The following is a 26,968-nucleotide window of genomic DNA, read 5'->3' on the forward strand; positions in this document are numbered from 1 at the left end:
GTCCTGATGTAATAACACATGTGTCTTAGTCTGTCAGATTTCCCTTCTATTTTCTTGCTTTGTGCTCCACATGACTCGCTTGAGACAATCTTCAAATTATTCAACTGATTTTCAAATTCGTTATTCTTGCATTTCTTGATATAATTTGAATTTAAATATGTGCACATATTGGTGGTCCCTCACTCATTTTTATATATACTCAGTTTTATATATTATCTATCAAGCTTCATCTAGTGTTCTAGTGACAGCCATGTCTGCTAGTGTCTGGACATCTAAGACAGTTCATTTGATTTTCATTAACCAGCTGGCAATTTCCCTACATGTTTGTCATGTTTTATCTCATGCTATTTGACCAAATTCAGGTTCTGGGAATTCCAAACCCTTGAGTCATAGGTAGATCTTCAGGGAAAATGAGCAGCTGTCTTGATTAGGTATCACAACAGAGCCTCCAAACAAGGATTACATTGAAATCATGTCTGAGTTTAAATTTCTTCTGCTAAGCATTCCATTTAAATTCACACTCTAGATCTAGGCACCCACAGGCCTGAGGCTCAAAATTGCAAATTCTATAGAAAAGCTCTACTGTCTCCCGCAAACCAGAGACACTATGGTGGTTTGAAGGAGAAATGTACCCCACAGTCTGAGGCACTTAAACACTTGGTCCCTGACTTATGATGTTGTTTGGAAGATTTAGGAGGTATAGTCTTGATGGAGGAAGTAAATCACAGGAAGATGGCTTTCGAAGTTTTGAAGACTCGGTGACATTCTGTGTTCGCTCTCTCTGCTTCATGTCTGTAGTTTAAGATGTGAGCCTTCAGTTTCTGCTTCAGCTTCTGTGGCTGCCACCCATGGCAGGTTCTTATCTCTCTGAAACCATGAGTCCTAATAAACTTCTTCTATAAGTTGTTTTGGCCATGCTGTTTTATTACAGTTACAGAAAAGTAATTAATACAGACACCAAGAAAGGGTTTCTTTGTTTTATTTACCCGCTGAGTGCAGGGTTTTTTATGCCATTTTCTCTGAAAAGTACTATCTCTTTGAAAGCTTAAGTTTAGGCACTTTTGGGATAGCCTTAGGTCTGGTCTTCAGAGAGCACCCCACTAGAAATCCATTAATACCCAAGAGAAACATCCTTCTATCCTTCTACAACAGCCCAAATACCCAAGCTTGATTTTCCATGAGGGGGGGGTCACATATGTACGAGGGATGTATATCCATGTGTGCAGTGCCCACATAGAGACTAGAAAAGGATGATGGGTGTCTTTGAGAGTCTCTTATTGAACCACAATGCAGAGGTTATAGGCACCTGTGCTGTCATGCCCAGCTTTTGCCATGGGTGCTGAACGTCAAAGTCAGACCATCATTCAGTCAAAGTCAGCCAAATTCTACCCAGCGAGAGGTTTATTCTCTAAACCAGCCTTCCAGCTCCTTTCCTAAGCTTAATTTCAAATATTTGTTCTGGGTTCAGATTTCCTTTAGGTTCTGTTTTCCACAGAGGGTAGTCCTTACATATTTGTTTTTATTTCATACTTAGTATCCAAGGTAAGTTGTGTTTATTTGTACCATTGTTCAAGGTCTCATATCTATCATCCTACAGGATCACACATCTGTGCACAGGGTGTTTCCCCTGGAAGAGCTAACAGTGGTGCTATCACAGCAGCACCTCAATAACTCCTTTGCTTTGCATGTTTTGTTATTTTTGTTGTTGTTGTTGTTGTGGCTCAATTAATATAAAACTAAAAATTAAAAGCTTCTATGACTCTTGAAGCAAGAAAAAGTTCTCTGGGTAAATTTCCAGTGTTCTTTTGTTGGTCCTTACTGTTCATGACACATCTGTTCCCTGTTCATTCTGCCTGCCTTCTCTCAATCCAAAACTTCTGGAATTGGTTCACGTAAGTTTCTTCCTTATGCTGGTTATAGGCAACACACTTTTCTTTGTTAAGAACTCATCTCTTGACCCTGCAGCTTATGTTTTCCAGGACCACTGTTTTTTTGTGCACAGAACATGGCAGCGCCTCCTTTCTGAGGAGCTCCAAAGACGGATTTCCACAGAACTGCCTGAGATGCAGTTTCCTAGCTCCGTTTGGCTTTTATCTTGGAGCAGGATGATCTTTTTTTATTTGTTTGTTTTTTTACCATAGTGGACTGCACAAATCCTGAATTCAGATTCCAATAGCTCCTCAACTGAAGAATAAGGGAAAGAATGGAGACAAGAGATTTATATAACTCTTGTACTCCTTTACTGGATGCCATGAGCATATTGTAACCATGATTGTGAAAGCTCCAAAGGGAGAAAGAGAAAGTGGGCTTTGTTTCTCTATATCAAAACTGAGCATGAGAGAAAGAGGAATCTACTGAATGAAGCAGTGTGGGAAGATGCTGCCCAGGGCACAGCAATACTACCATCCACATTTAATCAACAGAATTCACACAACCAGTGCCATCATCCTGAATGCTAATTAAGTGCGCCATGTCCAGACACCTAAAATAAAGTGTCACCAAATCCAACCCAAGCAGCAGGATCAATCCCTCTGCAAAGCGCTTTTTGTACAAATGCTCATTCAAGGGGAAAAGTCTCTTCTTCAACTGTTTTCTGACAAAGGAACAATGAGTAGAAACAGACCTGGGAAGCTGAAACTATTAAGAATAATAACAGAAATGATACCTTAGCTATAAGACACTGTGTTTCAAGGAAATGGTTACACAGATTGTTAGAAAAGTGTGTCCCACCCCAGGAAATGAGGTGGGAATCAGATATGTAGGCCACTACCCCAACTCTGCTGACAATTACAAGTATGATCTTGAACAAATCACAAAACCTGTCTCAGCATCTCTTTCTTTTCATGTAAAATAAGATAATTGGGCAAAATGCTTTCAATTTCCTCCTGCATACAAGTTAAATGTACTTTTTTGTGGTTTTTTTTTTTTTTAAAAACAGGGTTTCTCAGTGTAGCCCTGGCTATCCTGGAACTAGCTCCTGTAGACTAGGCTAGCCTCAAACTCACAGAGATCCACCTACCTCTGCCTCCTGAGTGCTGGGATTAAATGTGCATGCTACCACTCCCCGGTCTGAGTGTACTTTTAAAAATTATCTATGAAGACTAGGGAGACAGCTTAGTTGGCCCAGTATACCCACTGTGAGCATGAGGACTTGAGTTCATGGCAATTACTTGTCATCACAGCAGTGGAAAGGCACAGACAAGTGGGTACCTAGAGCTGTAGGGTTGTCAGCCAGTCTTGACGACCCTGCCAGATCTAGGCCCAGTAAGAGAGACTGTCTCCAAAAACAAGATGGGTTGCTCCTGGAGAACCCAAAATTGAATTTGGGCCCCCACATCCTTGTGAACATATGTGCATCAATATCACATATACACTTGCAGCAGCATGATCATGCACACATAAATTAAAATAAAACAAATAAATATAAGTGCTTTGTCTGTGGCAGAGAGTATGAAGGTGACAGACTAGTCTTTGGTGTTATTTCTGAGTTGGGGCAATAAAACCAGGCACAGAAGCATTCGAATTTAAGCATCCACTTGTCAATTTTTCCTCTGAACACCTTCCCAGTATCTCTTTCTGGCAGCCTGTAGAAAACAATGCTGAAAATAGTTGTTAATAAGAGAATCATTTGTCTCTTGCTAAATAGTAAACAAGGAGTTCAAATATTCAGTGAATAAAATTTATAAAAGAAGAGGGATAACCACTTAATAAAACAGTGTTCTCTATATTTAGGATGTGTTAAAAATTACCCGAGATTTTGTTTTCAAAATTCAGACCACTTGGGAGCACTTCAAAATCTTTATTTTTATGGGCATCCCCGACAATCCTGATGGAGGAAGTCCTGGGTTGTCATCTGAAAGACAACTCTAAATGATGTTTGACTTGTATAGTCACTTATTCAATCAAGGATAACTGTGTTATGTCATTCTAAAAGTAGCCTTTCCCAACAGTTAGCTCCTATTTGTGGATAACATAGCTACAAGGACGAAAAAAAAAAAAAAAAACAAAACAAAACCAAAAAATAGGCAGAGCTTAAAATATGGACAAAGAAGAATTTATAACCACAACTTGGGGTTTAGTTAACTCGTGATAACATAGCAATCTGGTATGAGAAAGTACTTCACACATACATAAAAGTTGGGCAGCCTTGATGGTCAGTAGTAGTAAAGCAAAGATACTTTCCATACATTGCACTGATGAACTTTTAGATGTCTAAAATATGTGGGTCACATCATGAGCTCACAAGCTCATTTGTCTCTCCCTTGCAATCTGATGGTTTTTTTCTCAGCTGTCACCCTGAGAATCTACAGGTTTTAAATGCTGAGGGGTACTCTGTTTGGCGAAAAATCACATCACCTCTCCTGTTAATTGATGAAGGAGGGTTTGGGGGGCAGGGGAGGGAGACGTGACAATCTGCATAAGCATCTTTTCTCTAAAGCTCTCTTGTATCCTTGTAACCACCGAGTTAGGTTTTAAGATTCTAGTTTAAGATTCATGACTATCTGAAAAGATGATGACCAGGTTGCGTTAAAATGAAGCTGACTTCACCCTCTACATGTTACATAAAATGCAATTTGATCAATTAAAGTAATAAACTATCTTAATCAAATATATGCTTTATGTGTTTTCTGAAGGTAAAAGGGAGAATTAATGTTTCTTGAAGAAAACGTATTTGCAGAACTCATCAATAGAATCAATACAACATTGGGTATTGTATAAATAACGTTAATAAAAATGTTGACTTCAATGTCAAAATAAATGAGCCAGGCAGACAGTAAACCACCTCAATGGCAATGGGCAATTACAACCGTAACTGCAAACACGGACAACCACAGTCTTTTCCAAACATACTGCAGAGACAAACTCTATCAAGTAAACAGAATTTACTTTAAAGAATAATTACGGTACAGAAGAGGAAAAATGAATTAGGAAACAATTGTTTCCTCCTTCATAAATTATAATCTATAATCAGTCATATTTGCTAATAGTTCTTTCCATACTTGTGGTGGGTACAAATTACCTCATTAAATCTTTCACTTCAAAAGAATGCTTAGGTTTATTCCCAGTTTTCTTTTTGCGGCGAGCGTGAATGGGAATATTTCTGTGATCTCTTCCTTAGCATGCTTGTTACTGGTATGTAGGTAAACTGTTAATTTTTATAAAATGGTTTTGTATCTTGTCACTTTGCCAAAAAGTGTTAACCATTTCTAGAAGCTATCAGGTGAGATCTATTATTTATAATATTATATTATCTGCAAGCAAAGGCAACTTGACCTTTTCTTTCCCCATTTGTATCTTTCAGTCACTTCTTCTCAGTGCTCTAGCTAGCACTTTAAGCACTATACTAAAAAGCAATGGTGACAGTGGCCAGCCCTGCCTCCCTCCTGATTTTAACTGTATTATTTCAAGTAAACCTTTGTTATGTTGAAATGTGTTCTTTGCAGTCATATTCTGAAGTTTCTAGAATCTCACAAAATAATGCCAACAGATAACGACCAAGCCTTAAACCTAGGAGTGACTAGGAGACATTTTCTATTCAGAGCGCAACACCACCCTAGTCAGACTGTCTAATCTACTGTGCTATGCTTTAACACATGTTGGTGTGGATGCTGAGGCTGCCAGAACAGGGATGTAACTGGAAAGGTGTCTGATGACTGATTGGTCTCATAGAGCAAAGCCACGAGGCTAAGGAAGCATGTGCTGTTACATGGGTGTTGATGTATCAGAACCACTGTCCTTACTGAAAGCCACAAAATGTGGTTTGTGATAGAAACGTCTGTTATAGTCTCAGTTTTGACATGAGCCCATTATGTGACTTGGGGTGAGAAATGGCTTTCCTTGCCTTGGGTACCCTCCAGCTCTTAGGCTCCAAAATCCCATGAAATTGAGATGCTGACACCGGCAGAACCTCACAAACAATTCCAGATTGTAGCCTTGGTTCAAAGAAGTCCTGGATAAAATGCTCAAGTCCAGAACAACCCTGGATAACATTTCTCTCTTGCTGTAATTTGAAGCAACATTTGCTGTTTCTATTTCCTTGCCTCACAAGCAACCATTTTCCCTTCAAATCAGGCTTCCCCTCCCTGCTTGGTCTCTGATTGCTGTGTTTACCCTGCTGTATTTTGACTGCTTCTATTTCCATTTCATTTTGCACAGGAGGACCAACTTCTGTCCTGATGAATGAATCTCCTGGGGGAAGTCATCCATTTTTATAAATATTCTGAGAAGGTAATTTCCTGCTCAAAATAGAAAGCTGACATTTTTGTCTTCATGCCTGTATTTATGGGTTGGCTTCAGCATGAAAGCATGTAAATAAAAGACGGGGTCTTGAGTTAGGGTAAAGAAGAAAAGGGAGAGAGAAGAGAACAAAAAAGGAGAAAGGGCAGGCTACAGGAGACGGACAGCAGGAGAAGTATGTAGATCACCTGCCAGACAGCGGCGAGCTGTGAGCCATCTCTATTTTCTAAGTCAGCTCCAAATCAGAAACTCTTCTCATTAAAACAGCAAATAACAAACAGTATGCTCCTAAAAATATTTACTTAGGAAATCTGTATAAATTTTAAAAACTGAAGCTTAAACAATTTTTAAATGACATTACTAAATTATCCTATTGGCCTTAGGGGCTACTATAGAGTACAGCTCAGACCTCTGAGTATCAACTGTCTCCACTAGCAACAGTCTGTCCTGACCTGTCTGACAGTGACGAGAATGTGAAGCAGAGGGCATGCACCATTACCGAACAACCAATCAGTGGCATCTCTGGGCATGTCCATCCACAAAGAAACGCATGCTGACCCTCTAATACCATATTTCTTACTAACATGCACAACATATGCTCAAATCAAATGGAAGAATACCCGAGTATAAATGTATGAAGAGATCATGAAGTCCTCTTCTAACTGAGGAACTCTTGAAAACATGCCTGCAGGAGAAAGGGGAGTTGGGGTATACAGCCCCAGAGAGGCTACAAACTCCAGTAGATATTGTATACCCATTACATAAGCAGTCCTAGGGAGGGGGGTTATAAAGAACACATGAAATTAGGGGGCAATCATAATAGGGGAAGTAAAAGGAAAGGTGGAGGGAAGAGAATGGGGGTAGATTTGATCAAAAAACATTATATGCTTGTGTGACACACTCCAACAATAAAAAATATTAAACCCAAGACCCTTGCCATCACGTGTCTTATGGAATAGGGATGGAACAGAGTGCACCCATCATCACTCCAGGAATACCTCTTGAAGCAGAGGAGTCTCTGAAAATGAGATAATATCTAAATAGGATCACTTCCTGGAATGTTCAGCATTCCATCTATTCAATATTGAAGTAACTATTATGATAAGCATTGTACTGAGGGCTAAAGATAACATTGGGGTTCAAACAGACACACGTCCCATGAAGTCCAGTAGAAAAGATTGACACAGCGTAACATTACCATACAAACAAAGACATGGTTACAGGTTATTATAACCAGCATGACAAAATTAGACAAGATACCACAAAAACGGGTGACAGCAAAGCCAAACCTAGTGGAAAGTCACACGAGTCTCTACAAAAATGACATTGGAGCAGCTCGCTGCATAGCAATAGACAAATTCAGACCGTTAACTGGGCACACTGCTGTCCTGAAAAGGAGGGCACAGTATAGCGGAGGAACTAAAAGAAAGTCATGCTTGTGTGCAGAGGGCAAATGTGGGGTACAAAAGAGGTGAAGGTGCAGGAAAGTTGGGGCCCCAGTTTGCAGGAATTGAGAGGTTCAGAAAGAACCAACATCAAGCATCTTCTCAATTCTCTCATTGACAATGGGAAGAAGAGGACTGACGGGGGGGGGGGGGGGTTCAGGGAGGCCGGGGCAGAGGGTGGAGAAGAGCGTTATTGGTAATGCTGAATTCTGATTTGCTTGAGCAAAGGGGTTGCTCCACAGATACTAAGAAATGCAGGCAAAAATATTTATGAGATAAAATCAGGACTTTGAATAAAGTGATGGCATAGAAGGAGAGGACCTGCAGGTTTATGACTTATGCAAGCAGGTAAATGGTGTCATCAATGAGAACCCTTTTAAGAATCTTTCCCATAGTCATCAGAACCGGCTACTTAGAATGTTATGAACTGCTCATAGTTGCAATGAATTATCATCATCCACTCGCTTAATACATGTCCATTGGAAACAGTGGATTTGTGAATAGTCTGTCTGTCAGGCTATGTGCTGTATTTGTCTTTCACTTCTATATGGAAATAAAAAAGGAACGTGGTACTCAGTAAGGTTGGAATATAAAACAGCAATCAAAACAACAATCTATTTATGTGAAATAACCTCTCCCCATTTATTTTAATTCCATCAAAAGGAATCTCATCTGAGTCTTTTGCAGTAAAGGGCCCAGAAGGACATTTATTGCATCTTCTATGTAATGGTGATTGCTGAAACACTAACCAACAACAAAGAGCTAAGAACTCCTAAGGTCCGATTTTACTGAAATAAGACAACTCTCAGCTAAACATTTGCACTTAACCTGCAAATTATAGATGATTATGCTGGAAGAAAAAAAAACCCAGCTATGAAACTCTCTCACAAATAAGCTAATGAACAAGATTTGTGATTAACGGCTGAGCAGGATCAAGTAGGACACATGAGGCAGGAGGAGCAGAGAGTGAAGGGACAAGCCCATGCAGTGAGGAATGCATTCTCAGAACCACAGTGCACTCAGACAGACAAACAGGAGGCTGCCTTACTAAGCCGCCCACTGTGCTAATCATAATCCACTCAGGATCTGAAATCCAAGAGTAGTGTGTAGCCACTGGGATGTTTGAAGTAGGGAGTGCTAACAGACTTTCATTTTGAAAATACTGCTCAGACTCTAAAATGGAGATGATACTGGTGAATGACAATAAGAAAAATTTCAGAAACATTTTTAAGCACAACCAAAGTAGAAAGTTTTCATTTTAGGTCCCCACATGACTAGTTCTCCCATTAAACTTGATCTAGGACAACTTTCTGTGGAATCCAGTTTTATGAGCTTTTTCCTGACAGCCAGCTCCAAGTGTCCTCACTCAGGGTCTGGCTCTGTGATTTCTACGATTAACCAAAGCTGAGCGTTCCCTACCCAAAAAGCAAAGAAACGCATCTTACAGACTTATCTCCCGTCAGCATACCATGTTGATCAGTCTTCCTGAGACATTATAAAACCCAGTCATGGTCTTGATTTTACCACCAAGCAAGCATGAGTGCAAATAGCACAGAAGACTGCAAAGGCTCCTCCAGGCACCACTGTGGTAAGGCCTAGAGCATCCTCTCCCATGTGCAGGACCTGCATCTTCCTGTATGCAAAGCAATGTGATAACAGCACACCAATCAGTGGCAGTCCCCACGACCCCTCTCTCTGGTTCTTCCAGCTATATATGGAGCGGTTCCAGCTGGGCAGTTCTCTAGGGTTAATTCATGCACAGATGACAACGAGGACCATACTCTTCTGGATACTCAAAATGATATCTACGTGCCTGGCATTTCATCTGAAATAACCAGAACCAATGGTGTAGAAGACACCCCCCCCTTTGCCCCAAACTTCTCCAAATGTCTTGTTTGTGCAACTCAGGAACCACAGGTTGGGGAACTTCGTACAGAACAACTATCTTCCCGACGAGCAAGCATTCTAAGAAACCAGAATGGAAGCTGTGGGGTTTCTTAGATCCTAGATCTGGAAGATTGGGCAGCTCAGTCTGCTTATTCTCTATTGGTAGCAAAGAGGTGGCCAAGACTCAGTGTAGAAAAGACAGGGCAAGGGACAGAGATGATAGCATATATGAATCACTGTGACAGAGACAGCTGGGAAAATTAGTTAACAGACTTAGGAAAATAAGAAGCAGAAGCGCTGACAGACATCTATTAGGATTGACTTTCGTGAAAACAACACCACTGTGTATCCAATGAGGTTAAAAAGATCATCAAAGACTAAAAATGGCATTAGTCAAAAGGCAACACATGAAATAACTGAACCATATATTGGATCTATGGCCACTTATAATTATTTATACTTATTAAAAAGCAGAATTTTTTTAAATTTTGAGAAGCGCTATCCCTGAGTGTGAAATAAAATTATAGTACTGCCTTACAGAGAAGCTAATCCTTTTAATAAAAATGTCATAAAATTTATATCACAAAATTTTGAAATAAAAGTTTCCTTCCATATATATTTTATCTATATTCCTTCTCTTCTGAAACACAAGTTGAGAAAAATGAAGAAGTTACTTAGAACATCTTCAAAAGTGCATTAAGTCATTAATTACTTATTCTACACTATGCTCTCTTGAGGAAAATAATGATATTTATCCATTATTATGGAGAACAAGAGTGAGCTTCTACAAACCAATTTGTCCAACTGACACCCAAAGAGTGTGCTTGCTTTCGAAAGCATTCCGGGCTCAGCTCTCCCGACTTCAGTGTGAGACATGTGTACATCGCTGGACAAGTCCTCTGTCCACTTTTTGAAATGTCATTTATTTGTAAACACTAAAGTTAACATGTTGAGCTAATCCTTTGCTAATGTTGTAGAGAGATGCTCTGTTTGCTCTACTTAGCCCCACTCCCTAAAAGATACACAAGAAAGCTCTGGAAAATAAAATAACTTGTTCTGTTTACAAGAAATAAGTCACTATTTTGCTCAGGAGAGAAAAAACACAAACCTATAATTATGTTACATGCTTTAGATGCTCTGAGCATACATTAAAGGCAGTCATAAAGTAAAGTTTTAATAGCATGTTATGGCCAATTAGCATACTCAGACCCAGAACAAAGTGCGTGTTGGGGCTTTTCTGTCTCAACATATCTGGCCCAGTGGCTTATCATCTCTTTTCCTTTTCTATTAGCTCCAAAAAGGGAAGGGCTGCAGAAATCACAGTGGCTAAAATCATGAATCATTTCACAAACAAAGTATTCTTTTATGAACAAATCCACATTATTCAAAAAGACAACCAATTCTGCCATGTTAATTGACTGGAGTTTAATCCACTGGCATTAGCTCATTTTCCATGCTAAGCTATTCCTAATCTAGGCATATCACATACTGATTTCCTGAGACGATGAGAGTATCTATCAGAATTAATTAGCAAATTAAGAGACTCGCACTAAAATTTTCTCAGTAGAGAAAATAAAATTGTATCTAAAGAGTGTGAAAACAGTTTTCAAAATAGAATGCTGTGAAGGAAGGCACAAAGGGGCCGAGTAGGTCCTGTTCTGTTCATTACAGGTGCAGCCGCCTGGCTCGCAGGGAGCTTGTTCGTTTGAAGAAGAGGTTCAGAGTAGAAGCTGCTTGGTGTTTTCTGCGAGTGTGGACACCGTCTCACAAGTGAACTCTTTGAGGAAAAAGGGAAAGCAAGTGGACAGAACATACATGACTCAGAGTGGGGAGCTAGAAGTTAAGCAGTAGCCCTAACTCCGGCTGCGCAAGGACACTGTGGAGCTGGAAAGACACAGGGCTCTGATGTTCTCCTCCAACCCACCTGGGCACAGCCTGCACACCAGGAGCTTTAGTTTGTAGGAGGCTGGGTGTACAGCAGGGTTTGACACCACTGATTTAAAGACTAGCTGTGCTCAGGTTGGCTAACTCAGGACAAAACTGTGACTCTCTAAAATCAAACAAGAGATCATGCTTTGGGAACTTTGGCACAACAAATGCTCACGCAGTCTCTTCTTACTGCCCTGGCAGAGCACCCAGATACAGTTCCCAGCATCCAAATGGTAGCTCACAACTGCAGGCAAAATACAAGCATAAAATAAAGGCTTTTTTGAAAATCAAAGCAAAACCTCAGAATTTTGTATAGCGAAACTATAATGAACGGCAAAGAAGTTAGTATCTAAACACAAAAGAATTCTTTCACAGAATCCAGTTCTGTTGGTGGGGGGCGAGGGGGGGCGAGGGCAGGACTACAGGGTTGCAGAGAACAGTCACCAGGGTCCGGAGACATCTCTTTTAGAAGCTGAATGGTCATCATGTCACTATTTATGCTGTGTGTGTTTATTTACACTGCTATGCACATTAATGTGTATGTGTGCTATATTTCATGACTGCCTGGGAAGGAAGAAAGGAAACCAGTTGCTACAGTGCAGATGATGCAGTTGAGGTCTGCATTGAACGCATGTCAAATGCGTGAACAAGTGACTAGGTGCTTCACATGTGGATGGTGCAACACCCTCAACCAGCAGCATCTGGTGCCTGTTCTCTGCTTAATGTCTTATCTTAAATAGCCCAAGTCTTTACATCAGGTTCTGGGTATAGCAAACTCTGATAATTAAACTACCTCAGATGGACGGCTTGATCAGAAATCCTGTCTTGCCTTCATTTCTCATGTTTCTTTTCTCCTTTCATTTCTCTCCACTAGGTTTATCAGGGACCCCCGTTTGTATCCCGCTGGACGTGAGGCCTGAGAACACCATGTAGGTTTGAGGAACGTCGCTGCACACGGAGGACAGGCCTGTCCACGCACTTGGACCACCGGGGCCAGTGGGCAAAGCACGGGTCCAGCAAGAATCGCCATGGTAAACCTGACCATGAGACAGATTTGAGGGGATTCAACAGTGCCGCAAGAAAGAAAATAAAGCTGGACCTGATGATGTCGTAGCTGCAAACACCCCATAAAGGAGTTCCAGAAACAATTGGAGAGGAATCCTTGCTCCAGTCTTCCCTGCCCCCATGGAGGGGAGTGCCTGATAGCAGGCCCTGATACACCACTCTACAGGGTGTCATTCTGTCTCCAGAGAGTCTGCACAAAGAGACCCGGCTGAGATAATTGCCAGGATGTGCTTCAGGTAGCTGAATCCAGCTCACCTCACCCAGGAATCCCAGCTGCCCTGAAGCACAGGTGCTGAGCGGCTTCCAGACCTGGGACACAGACACAGAGGCCCTGCTGAGATGACCTGACCATGGCGACTACAATTTTCTGCAGTTTGAATCCTGTTTGCGTTGGAGCTAATATGCAGACGAAGCATCTCACTGTTTTAATCTTTGGGACACAGAACTCATTTTGATTAAAATATTAACCCCTTTTCACTTAAGAAGGGGGCAGACTGGGGCTTTGACTGTTGCTCAGAGACTAAAATTGGTAACAACAATGTCTCTGTCATTGTGCTCTTACTGGAATTGACCTCATGATATTTGCATTTGCTTATGGATGTTGAGGAAAATTTGACACACCCTGTAAAATGTTTGGGTTTAATGTATATATTAAAAATTTTAGATTTTGATCCCTTTGTTCTGCCCTAAAGAAAAATGTTTTTCTACTGATCGCACCATGATAGTCAGAGATAGCATGGCTAAGGTCAGAGAAGGATTAGAGTGGAGAAGAAAGCAGAGAGAGCAAGAGGAGGGATGCGTCACCACCCTCTTATCCTTCCCCTTTGGCAGCCTCTTTAGGATTTTTATTATTGATTGCTTTTGAACTGATATTTGCTAACAGGTAGCATCCAAGCCCATTCAGGTCCATTACCACTGGCTTAATCTGGTTGATCGAGGACTAAAGAGTCCCCTTGAGAGCAAGTCTCCTCCTATAGGAGCCACATAAAACCCAGAGATATGTGCGCCTGTCCACGATAGGCATGGACACCAGCAAAAGGGGTGTGAGGCAAAGCACTGCAGGGAGAGGACCATGCATTCTGTCTCTGGGTCTCCTGAGGAACATGCCTGATTGCATAGAGGTTGATGTCCAGAGGTATTGATATAAAAACCTAGACCCTCTTCTCCCCAAAAAGACATCTGTAACTCTAAAAAGAAAATTCTTCCACCAAGTTGGAAAGAATTTTCCCCCACCAATTAAACTTGGGAGGATCGGGACTCTGTTCCACCCCCCACTGGTTAATGCCCACTCATCAACCAGATGACTTTTAACTCGCTTCATTCTAATACTTATAAAGGGCAGACAGCTGTTTACTTGTAAACCACGGTGATCTGATAAAATACATGGGGTTATTCCAATTTTTTTGCATTTGTGGAGGTTTCTTTTGTTACTGAGTATGTGGCCAATTTTTGAGAAGGTTCCATGAGATCCTAAGAAAAAGGTATATTCTTTTCTGTTTGAATGGAATATTCTATAAATATCTGTTAAGTCTAAAAAAAAACTACCTCAGAGCTTTAGTTTTAGATTACTATTTAATTTTTATTTCTTCAGTGTACACCCTTGGGATCAACTTGAAAGGGTAAATTGCTATTTCAGTGGAATATTCTTATCCTAAAGAAAAAGAGATGGATAGGTGGAAGGAAATTGAAAGGGGAAGGATACATGGAAGGCTACAGGAAGGGAAGGGACAGGTGGAGGATACAGAAAAGGGAGGGACCAGGGCAGGGTGTAGAAAGGGGGACAGATGGAAAGGATGGGGAGGGCCTGGTGGAAGGATGTGGAGAAGAGAGTGACGGTGCCAGGGTGTAGTGAGGAGAAGGACGAGCAAGGGTGTGGGGGGTACTATTCTTCTTTACACTCTTTAACTCTCATGAAAGAACTCAGAAGCTTGAATCAGAGCCAAAAAATTAAAAAGCAAGACTAATCACATAGGGGCCAGATGAAGGCTCAACAAAGAAAGAAACCTATGAATCCTGACATCAGAGTCTGATCTGAGGGTCCACATCGTGGAAGGAGAGAACAAATTCCCACAAGCTGCTGTGATCTCCACATATGCACTGTGACACATGTGCACTGTGACCTCCACATATGCACTGCGACCTCCACGTATGCACTGTGACCTCCACGTATGCAGTGTGACACATGTGCACTGTGACCTCCACATATGCACTGCGACCTCCACGTATGCACTGTGACACATGTGCATGCACACACCAAGAATAAATAAGTAAAAACATAATCATTTTTATAGATTTGTCACTAACTAGATATACCCATGCGAAAATGAACAGATATAACTTGTAACCCGTAGCTATTCAAAATAAATGCTAACACAAATGAGAGATATACATATGGGGTGGTTTATGTTTAATAAGTCAAACAGGCAAAATAGGGGTGCATAAACAGGTATCCAAAATGTCTTCAAACTTTGAGAAGTTGTTTTGGATAATTCAAAAGGAAAAAGGCACCGGATGCCATTTGCTTATTCGGGTGGTAATGAGATGGAGCAGAGTTAGTGCTGCCCTCACTGTGAAGTAGCCCGAGAACTTCTGCCGACAGCTCCTTCCCACTGTTGACTCATACAGGATCAGTGCTAGCCAACACATCTGACACTTTTCAGCGGCCCTACAGGAATGCTGGGCCATCAAGACACCAACTTGTGTCTCATACAGTGCTTATTCAACAGGGGGGAAAAAAAAAACAGCAAGCAGGGTTGGCTGTTTCGATCCAAACTTAGCTTGTCAACTTCAGTCCACCCTGCTTAATCTCTTAGAATACTGCTTGGGATTTCAATTCTGAAATTATTGATGCAGTCATTCTGCTAGCGGTTTGGTTTTATCCCCGGGTTTGCCGAGAGTCTCTACATGCTTAATGGGAGATGAAACAAAACAACCGGGGAGGACAAACAGCTGAAACACACTGTTTCTAAAGATCAGCTTCTCCCAGATGGAAACATGCTAAGTTATACTGAATTCCAGATTCTTGGAAGTTATCTTTAAATAAATGCATGCCGCCTCTTTGTCTAAATATTTTCAGGTTTGATAGTAATTAAAGAAACCTCTGAGTGTTTATTTTGCTGTCAAACAGAAATGTATTTTCCTTTAAGTATAGAGTAATTACTAAGGTACAGTGAGCAGCATTACAGGGTAAAGAAGGCAGATGGCAGCCACAGGTCTGGTACACCTACGGAGGCGCAAAGCTGAGTCACTGGTCTCTGATGCACCTGCACCTCGCCTCTGAGCCCATAGAGAAACACACCCATAAAGGCACGGCATGTAAGAAGCAGAACTCTAAGTTTCCCCTAAGATTTCCCTCTCTCCCTTTCCATGGGTTCCCTTAAATATGACATGGCGGTGGCTGCGGTAGTTGTCACTCTCATGTAACACTATGCTACGTGGTATCTTAGGGTTTCTATTGCTGTAAACAGACACCATAACCAAGGCAACTCTTATAAAGGAAAACATTTAATTGTGGTGGCTGCTGACTGTTCAGAAGTTCAGTCCCTTCTGAAGCATCCCAGAGGGAAGCTTGACAATATGCAGGCAGACATGGTGCTGGAGAAGGAGCTGAGAGTTCTTACGTCTTGACCCACAGGCAACAGGATGTGCCTGAGACACTGGGCGTGTCTTTGAGCATTGGAGACCTCACAGTCTGCCCTTACAGTGACACACTTATGAAATAAGACCTCACCAATTCCACCAAGGCCAACTCCTAATAGTTGGGGGCCATTTTCTTTAAAACGCAACATATGGAAAAGTCGGAGGAATTTTACAGCTGTAATCTCTAATTGGCTGAGTTTCAGTGACAAGGGAGATCACTCTGGATGTGTTTTTTGAGACCACTGAAAAGTCACTCAAATGGGGAAAGACATCTCCTGCCAGCATTAAAGAGGCAAGACTCTAGGCTGTGAGAGAAGTAAATAAAGCAGGGCCCGAGGAGGCCTCTGGAAGCTAAGAGTGGCGCCTGCCTGACAGGCAGCAAAACAGGAATTTCAGTCCTCAGCCACAGAACGTGCTCTCTGCTCTGACCGTGCAACCCTGGAAAGGGACCCAACCTCAATACAGCCAAAGCCCTTGCTGAAATCTTAAGCTTTCCTGAGACGCATGGCCAGTTAGCTACCTCTCCCAGGCCTCTGGTTGAAGGAATTATGAGGCAATAAATTATTATTGTTTTGAAAGCTAACTTTGTGGTATTTCATGATATGACAGAAGAAAACTAATTATATTTATATATAGCCTTTAAGAACAAGACAACCTATTGTGACCCTGTTATCCAAAGAGGTGGCTCCTGATCTGACGGGCAGAGCTGAATAGAGTTACTGAAAGCTGAAGGGAATGTAAGAGGAAAATAAAATTGTCGAAGCCACTTCCCAATGAGGGACCTGGAGTGGTCAGTGTTGTTGCCCTCAATAAAAGTGGGAAAGGGAAGGGAAAGAAGCAGAGAGATCCTTGGCATAACTGAGAAGAACCGTGAAATTAGCATCCAGAAATAACAAGGAATCCAGAGCCACAGGACATTTGATGTCATTACAAAACCTGCAGCAAGAATTTCCAGGAACTTATCAGATCCCAAAGGACTACACCAAAGATTTCCTACTCTGATTTCAGGGCCAGAACATGAAGGAAACTATGTGGCATCCAGTTTCCTAACTCTGTCTTCTGGCTAGATATTTCAAAAAGAGGAGCAAGACAATTTGCTAACATTTCTCAAAGTGAACAGTAAGCAAACACATTATTTGAAGATTTTTTTAAAAACACAAGTTCAGGCTCCAGACAAACATGCGTTCTGCTACTTTCCAACTAAAATAGCAGTGAATACTTGATCTGTGTCATTAATTTTCCCTCGTTTTCTCATAACAAATAGAGTACGGCAAGAACATTGTTGCAAGAATTTATTTCACTTCTAAGCTAATTTACTTCAAGAACCAGTGAGTTCTTCATTCATGAACTTTTTGGGACTTTCTGGATCAGTGACACTGGAAACATCAAATCGTTACTCTTTTTTAAAATAGTTAGGCCATAATTTTTCACAAGCAACACGCCTTAAACTAACACAGGGGATGCTTCCTGCAGTCAATGAGAGGCTTTGCTTCTAGTCTACATTAGACTTCATATTTATTTATAAGCCTAAATTAGAGTGTGTACAAGGCTTTGTAAATTACTTTGCCATGTCTTATCCTAAGGGGGAAAAACTGCATTTTTGTTGTTGCTGTTGTTCAGTTGCTTTTTGATACAGTCTGACTGCACAGCCCAGAATGGGAAGAACACTTTCTTTGTCAGTCAGTTGAACGGACTGTCTGGCTGTCTATCTATCGATCGACCGATCGATCGATCTAAATATATAAATACCTACCTATCTTCACTATTTTAAGTTAGCATTCAATATAATAAGTCATTATCATGCATTCATGTCATTAAACTTTATTCTTATTCCTTTCCCAGCATCCACTTCCCTGTTGCTGGTGCCTGTTTTCTCCTCAAATAGTCCTCCCTTCTCTTTTACATCTTGTGTAGTCTAGCACTCCCTCCTCCATGCTCATTTAAGGTCTATTCTTCCTTTCTTACAGGTTCCTTTCGTTGCATCACACATCAAAAACAAATTAAATCTAGATTCCACATATAAAAGACAACACTCAACATGTGTCTTTCTGTGTCCTATACTGATTAAGACATGATCTCCAGCTGTGTGCTTATTCCTCCATTTGTCATGGTTGCAATTTTCTTTATGACTGAAAAATGCCATTGTGTATATGCACCATATATTCTATATCCATCCATCTGTTGATAGACAGCCAGGTTGGTTTCAACTCTTAATCATTGTGAATAGTGCAACAGGAACCATAGAAGTGTATGTTGTGGTATGTTGAGTTAGAGACTGTGAGCTATCTGTCCCAGAATAACAGAACTGGGTCATGTAGTAGCCCATATAGTTAATCGATGTCTCAATAAGAATATGTCAAAAAACTAACTTTTTTGGGCTGTCCTGAAATTCATGGATAGGATTTTATATAAACACCACAACAAAGAGCCAAAACTCTAAATGCAGGTAACTGAATAAGCCTTTATAAAAATCTCCCAGTGTTTTTCTAGCCCACAAGAGTTCTCCTCAATGACAAGAGAGTACCATATAGCAGTCATCTTAGCTAGGATTTATTTTGCTGTGAAGAGGCACCACGAACATGGCAACTCTTACAAAGTATTTAATTGTGGTAGCTTGCTTATAGGCCCATTATTACTATAGATGCAAGCAAGGCAGCATGCAGGCAGACATGGTGCTGGACCTTAGAGTCCTTACATCTTGATCTAAAGGCAACAGCAAATGAACTGTCTCACTAGACATGGTTTGAGCATGTATGAGACCTCAAAGCCTTCCTTCACAGTGACACAATTCCTCCAACAAGAGCACACCTACCCCAACAAGACCCCACCTCCAAAATGCACCATTTCCTTTGGGGGCCATTTTCTTTCAAGCCACCACATTCCACTGCCTAGCCATGAAAGCCTTATATCCATATCACTGTAGCCATACCATAATGTAAAAATGCATTCAGTCCAGCTTCAAAAGTCCTCAGAGTCTATAAAAGTCTCAAACTTATCTAAAAGTCTAAAGGTTTTCTGAGATTCATGCAGTCTCTGAGCTATAATCACCTGTAAAATCAAAATCAAAAAGAAGATCACTTGCTTCCAATATAAAATGGCACAGGATATATAATACCATTCCAAAACATGGGGGAAAGGAGCAAAGCTAAGAAATACTAGGCCAAAGCAAGACTGAAAACCAACTGGGCAAACTCCAAACTGTACATCTCCATATCTGATGTCAAAACTCACTTCAGACCTCCACCTCCTTTCAGCTTTGTTGACTGCACACACTTCTTTCTCTTGGGATGGTTTGATTCCCTGTTAGCAGCTTTCCTATGCAGGTATCCCATGGCTCTGGCACCTCCAGCATCTTGGGTCTCCAAGGCACTCCAGGTTTCAACTTCACAGCTTCATTCAGTGGTTCTAGGCTTTCATTCACGGACACCCCTGATACATGGCTGCCTGGCCTAAGCGGCTTTCCTTAGTCATGGAGGCAAATTCCATAGCCCCTTCTATTCTAAATTCCAGAGCCACAATGCCAAAGCTGCCAAGTTCTGCTACTTACTGGTGCTGGAACATGACCCCCTTGTTCAATTACATCTTAATCAACTTTCAATTTTTGATAGTTTCCTTTACTACCTAAGCTTGGCTGTCCTGGAATTGGATCTGTAGATGAGGCTGGCCTTGAACTCAGAGATATTTCAATTATATATTTACCAGCTTTCTGTTTTCAATGGTTACCTTCACTACCTAAACTTGGTTGTTCTGGAACTCGTTCTATAGACCAGGATGACCTCAAATTCAAAGACCCACCACCCTTTGCCTTCCAAGTGCTGGGATTAAAGGGCTGTACCTCCACACATGACTCTACACTTTTCTTTAATTCTTTTTCACAAATGGACAGTTATCTGGGGGGATCTTGTCCTGAGGTCACCACTCGTTTGATTCCATTTCTTAGTCTGTTTATCTCCTTGCTCAGTTTGCTACCTGTCATTATAAATCTTCATTGGAGTTACCACTAGTAATCACCCAACAGAGTCTATATTAGGCTGTTTTGAGATTTCCTCTGCCAACAGAATTGGTCCAAAAATTTTCACTTTAGGCTTAGGCAGACTTTTCAGACAAGGGCAAAAATCAGCCACATTTGTCAACAAAATATCACAAGACCAGTTTCTAGGCTACACTCTCCTCTTCTGAAACCTCTTGATCTGGCCCTTCACAGTTCAAATCACTTTTAGCACCACTGTCTTCCATGTTCCTACTAATATGGCCCATTAAGCAGCACTTAAAGCATTTCAGTGCTTTCCTGGTCCAAAGTCCCAAGGTCCATGTTCCTTTAAAAAAAAAAAAAGCATGGTCAGGCCTATTACAAGCAATATCTCACTCCTGGTACCAACTTCTGTCTTAGTTTGGGTTTCTGCTGCTGTTAAGAGACTCCATGACCACAGCAACTCTTATAAAGGAAAGCATTTAATTGTGGTTGCTTGCTTTCAGGTCAGAGATTTTGTCCATTATCATAGAGGGAAGTAAGGCCTCATGCAGGCAGACATGGTGCTGGAGGTGAGTCCTTATAACTTGATCCAAAGAAAACAGGAAGTGAACTGTCTCATTGAACATGGCTTGAGCATATATGAGACCTCAAAATCCACCTCGACAGTGACACAATTCCTCCAACAAGACCACACCTACTCCAACAAGGTCACACCTCCTAATAGCACCATTTCCTATCGGGCACATTTTCTTTCAAAGTACCATAGTAGTTAAGTCTCTTGAATTCAATACACATTATCCTCTCATAAGAAAAAAGTCAAATAATCCAATTTATAAACACCTAGAGTCTTTCCTATGGTTCCTATAATTTATCTCTCTGATATATAAGTTTTGTAGCTACTAAATTGCCAAAAAAAGTTTATTTGCTGGTGGAAAAATCAGCAAACTTTGTAATTTTTTTCAAAGAGAAACCTCTTTCAAAGAGTTTAACCATCAACAAGTCAGAATCACCTTCTATAGCATTAACTGCAGGAAGATTCCTAAAAGCTATTAGAGAGCTTTATGGCTTGCCTGTGGCTCGTGAGTTTAAACAGCATCATTCACTGAGATGCTTTGTCATGTTTTACAAGTGTCTTCTCCACGGCATGCTTCTGAAAATAAACATGGTGTCTATATTATATTTCACCTGTACAGAAGATTCATGGTAACATTGCCTAGACTCTCAGTGTCTTTCCATTCTCCTTAAATTTGGAGAAGAATCCCAGCAGCAGAATTCCACTTAAAGCTGTCTACAGACTTGGTGTGTGGTCTCACAGCTTTCTAAAGCAGCAATGCAAGACTGCTCAAAACTAGTACTAATAAGTGACTGGCTCTAAGAAGAACACTCCATCCTAAAGACAAAATAAAATTTTATTTAAGAAGAAGATTTACTACAAGTTATTAAAAAATGATTTAGTAAAAGACTAAGATCCAGCCTCAGGAGTCTTCAGTGTAGTTCTTAGGTGATACATAATAATATATTAATACATAATTATAATATATAATATAGGTGAAATATGTATAGTAACTTCTTACATTGTTTTTAAAATCCAACAACCAAAGACTGGAGAGATGACTTAGTGAACCTGCTGTTTTTATAGGGGCTCGGGTTTGTTTGTTTCACAGTGACTCAAAACTTCTGTAACTGCAGTTCCGGGAGACCTGATGCCTTCTTCTGGCATATGCAGGCACCGGGCACACAAGTAGTACATAGCCATACATTCAGACAAAGCACCCATGCACATAAAATAAAAATGAAAATTTGAGTCAGCAAAAACAAACTGTCAACTCGAACAGAAAGTTGTAACAACCATAACAAGCAGAGAAGGGTCAGTGAAAGAGTGATTCCTGGAGGTAAAATGGATCTTTTCCAAGATCTAAAGTATGACCAAAAATCATGTGAAGCATCAAATGGAAGATTTCAGAGCCCCTGGTTCCTCAGAGACCATGTCTTAACACTTAGTAACAAGTAGCTGAAATCCAAGTATAATGAAAGTGAAGAAAATGTCACTTGTTTCTTAAAGTGCCACATCCAAAAACACTCATTAACGAATTCATTAAATAAGCAGACACTTATGAAAATTATCTTATGTTTCTTAAAAAAGTCAATAATAGTTGTGAAATCTGGGTCTCTTCATGTTTAGAAGTGTCTTTATTAACTACTGATTGCCCAAGTACTGTTTGCTCTATGCACACTCCTTAGCCACACACACAACAAAATGCCAAACCTAAAGGCAAGTTCCATGTTTTGTCTTTCTGTACCCCATAAAATTCAGCTTATAGCATTTAATATATTTATTGAATTGAACTGGCAGTAAATATGAAAGCTTTAATGGTTAATTCTTTAGTTGGTAATGCCCCTGCATGAAATTCTAATCAGCTATTTATGAAAATCATTTTCAAAATTAAAATGAGGTAAAAAGCAAAAATAAAAGCAGAAACCAAGAAACAATAATGAAATATTTTTGTTAGACTCTTATGAAATGGAAAATAATCATTATCTTTCATTTTAAAGTATCATGATCTTGAGACAGTATTCTTCACAAAATTATAAAAGTAAGGCATGCTGATTATGCTGAAGATATTACTCATAGCTGCAGAGAGAAAACTCTGCATTGACTCTTCTAAAACTACACCTATTCTAGTCCCTAAAATATGATGGTCGGAGATTAGTAAGCACATTTTAAAATTTTAATTAAAAAAAATAAAGAAAAGAAATATCCCACAACTTTGGAGATTCTCAAAGTCGCAAAGGTTGAGAATCAGTCTTACACCTCCAACACATACATACAAAGGAGCCAGAATTCACTTTCAAGAGTGGGCTGAAGTCCAAAAATACATCAATGTTCCTAAGTTGCTATTTATGGGGGTTTTTAATTAATCTGCCTTTTCAGTGAACACTGCACTTTATATATATGCTAATAGAAAGAAATAGTCATGTCCTGTGATTCTATGACTAACTGTTAAGGTTCATGTAACAGGAGACACAGTCTGACTCAGGGCCACCCACCCTCAAAGACCTGGCCTATGACAATTTCTTTAATATGAGGGAACTGTTATTTGTTAATCAGTGCACTGGCCCCCTCTCCCAGTACACTGACCCTTCCTCCTTCACTGTACTGACCTCCTCTTTTAGTGCATACTTAATTCTTCCAGCATACTGACTCCCTCTTAAAATGCACCGACTCCCCCTTCCAGTGCACTGACTCCCCCTCTTCTAGTGCACCGACTCCCCCTCTTCTAGTGCACTGATTTCCTTTTCAGTGCACTGCCAACTCCCTCTTCCAGTTTGCTGATTCCCCTTTTGAAGCTTCTCCTTCACTTCAATATAATCTAATTAGGGTTCCTTTTAAGTACTTCAGTAGACAAAAGAGCTTTTAAAGATATTACTATACTCTGTGTGCACAGCTGATAAACCTAGTTTTTAAAGTCTAACTTGAGACCAAGAAGAACTCTGAAATTGTGACTAAGACAGTGTCAGGGCACGACTAAATAGAATGTTGCTTTCTAGCTTTGCTGAGCTGCACATATATAATGCTCTTTTCTAGCTTTCCACCACTAATGGAGTCAAGTTCCCAAAGAAAGCTCCAAAAGAACCATGTTTCTCTAGTTAAATAAACCAGGAATTATGGAAGAAGGAGAAATTACAAGAAATTCACTTCAAGAATAAAAAACACCCAGAATATGAAGAAGTAGAGAGCCCATGATGCTGACTCTTCTATGGTAGTCATTTTTATTCCTGCCCCTACAGCATGTTTCTATAGCATCCCAGTTCTTGAACATCTCTCACTGTCTCGGCGTTAAGGACTTAGCTGAACATGAGGTGCTGAACAGGGCTCAGATCTCTTTGTTCTTCACTTTGGACTCTAAGAAATGATGAAGACAGAACATGCAGGAATATTCAATAGTGAATGCTCCTAGATTACTCCAAACTTTCATCTGTTCTGCTGATCTTGCTGGTTAGCACCTTCTGGAACAAAAATTTCACTCAGCTAGGAGTATAGAGTTGTAAGTTTCTTATATCTGTAGGAGGAAGTTTCCTGTCCCAACCACCCAATCCCAAATAACCACTCTGAGGTTTATATTAATTGTAAATGTTCAGTTACTAGCTAAGACTTATTATGAACACCTATATTTTTTTCAAGACAAGGTAATTCCTACATTTTAAATTAACCTATATTCCTTATTTATGCTCTGTCATATGGGGGTACCTTTATTAACATGGCAAGTTCATCTGTCCCCTCTGTGTTTGCCTGGTAGCTCCTGACTCCACCCTTCTTCATCCCATCATCCTTAGCTTGTTTACCACCTATTCTTCCTGCCTGGCTACTGGCCAGTCAGCATTTTATTAAGCCAGTTTGAGTAACAAATCTTTATAGTGCACAAGAGGATTATTCCACAGCATATATCTAGGATGCTCAACCATTTTTGCCATGGTGGGATTCTAGTGTTACTTGGGAATTGGTTCAGCTTTCTCAGAAGTAACGGAGGGATCTCCAAGGAGATGAAGTAACTACTAAATGTGTGAGGGATGCAGTGCAAACAGCTGAGAACCCACCAGACCCTCTCAATTAGGAACTACACAGGGGTACAATTTACCTCAGCTTTTCAAATCCAGAAAGTTAAACTATGGACTAGCTCTGAGTATGAATATAGAAAAGATGGTTTCTCTTCTGAGTGCTGATGGGGCAAGGCTAATATTTGGACTTGGGATAGAAATATTTGTTTTCCCAAAGTATATGAATGTTTTCTGACCACCAAAAGTACCCTAATGTTTTATGACATTTCTTTTCTTCCATCCTTACTTGGGGAAAGCAACATAGAAACAGGAACTATGATCATTATACTTGATAAATAAAATCATCTGTGCTACAGGAAGAACATGAAACCCTTAAGCAACTTAATCTTGTTGGAGGTGAAGGACAGACAATTTCAAAGTTACACTAAACAACCAGTTTACTGACTGACTATCTTGTATCATTTATTCTGTCTGTGGCTGGCACCCGAAACTTATTAATGAAAAGCAACAGAGTCCAGGCAGAAGAACATCATATAAAAAGGGAATATAGAATTACCTACAATGAAAATACCCTTATTACAGTAACAATTTATAAGAACAAGACAGCTCTTTATAAAATCAAAAAGGGTCTTCCCAGAGCAGGTGACACGTGAGCTAGTTTGGAGGAACTAATAGAAGACAAGTAGAGAGGGACAGGGGATCACAGGGCTCAACTGACCTCGTCTCTTTTGCTATGAGTGACACATAAGCCATAGGCAATGTGGAAGTCTTCAAAAGATTCACCTGAGATCTGCTTTAAAATATACAATTATTTGGAAACAAGATACACCTAAAAGAGAAAATCAAGTTGCTTCTAGGTTCATGTTCAGCTTCCTTTCTTATACAGCCCAGGCTCGCCATTTTAGAGAAGAATATTGCTTGTTTTTATGGATTATTGAGATGACAGATTGTGAATTGGTATTTGAAGAACTAATAGATTTAATAAGTGTGAAATAACATTCTAGGTAAGGTAAGCACAAAAAGTGAAAAGTTGAGGGAAAATATGTGGAATTTATGAAAAGTTAACTATAGAAGAGCATGAGAAGTGGGGAGGGGCATTAGCTAAACTGGATCAAGTCAGGGCAGGCAGCACGAAGGTCCATGATGACAAGACTGCACTTGAGCCAATGTCAGTAAAACAGTGTTTCTTGTTGTCTTTATTCTGTCTCAGTTTCCATTTTGCAGACTATGCTCCTGGGACCAGTCATGTTTCAGGCTTGTGAATTCCAATTCTACTCTGGGAATAGATGTCACCAGAAACTGGGCATCCAGTTACCAAAAATTAGATAGGAGCCAAATATCTCAGAAATAGGATAAGGAAAGCCTGAAGCCTACTCCGTTAATCTACTGGGTGGAGCCTTCAGAATGAGCACATAGAATATCTTGAATGAAATTCTCTGGATAGAGCAGGAAGAACCCATGGTTCAAATGACACCAACAACATGTTTAAAAGAGAAAAAGACAAAGTTCATGCAAAGACCTGTTGGGTTAAGAGAAACAAAATTTTCATGTATGAATTTTCTAGTTTTAAGTATAAGAAAATTCACAGTAAGCCTAATGTTATCAAGTCAAATGAAGAAAATCATGATCTGATGAAGAAAGTTTAGGCAAGGATTTACCCACAGGTCAGTCTCAGGGTCTTCCTTAGAGCTCTGATGAGAGCTGCTTCCTTCCTCAGCACTCATCTCCCCAGGTCTCACTCACTCAGTGCACTAAAAGATATGCAGAGATACACAGACAGATCTCACTTCCTACCTCTGTTTACTTAAATTCACTCCTGATTTTCTGTCTCAGGAACCTATCTTATGAATCTACTATTCTAATTAGTGGCTGTATATTTGGGGGGATAATTAAGGACAGTTTTTCTACTGGCCAGATTTTGACAATTTGGTCAGCATCTGATGCCTTTCATCTAGTCCCTGATACCATTTAATGAAATGAAGATTCTCAGGTCAACTGCCAATATTTGGGCATCTGTGGGTTAACCACCCTAAGTGTACTTTAGGTTGTTTTATGCTACCTAACAGCTGCTGCCTTCTCTGGGGAGAAATTCTCTCCAATTCCACAAAACCACATGGTGATTGAAAAGTCCTTAAAGCTGCTATTTATCTCATAAAATTCTCTTGTTTCATTTGGATAAACATTCCATCCATTCTAGTTGTTCATTTATCCCTCCAACACTCCTTATTAAGTACAT

At 40.3% G+C, this 26,968-nt stretch overlaps 1 protein-coding gene across 1 annotated transcript in view; it reads right to left on the bottom strand.

Moving 5' to 3' along the window:
* Gpr158 (G protein-coupled receptor 158) overlaps positions 1-26,968 on the bottom strand; it is a 337,748-nt gene that overhangs the window by 245,284 nt on the left and 65,496 nt on the right. The window lies entirely within an intron of this gene.

Source organism: Myodes glareolus, chromosome 14 (assembly GCF_982192425.1).
Source record: "Myodes glareolus chromosome 14, mMyoGla1.1, whole genome shotgun sequence".
NCBI classification, from domain to species: Eukaryota; Metazoa; Chordata; class Mammalia; order Rodentia; family Cricetidae; genus Myodes; species Myodes glareolus.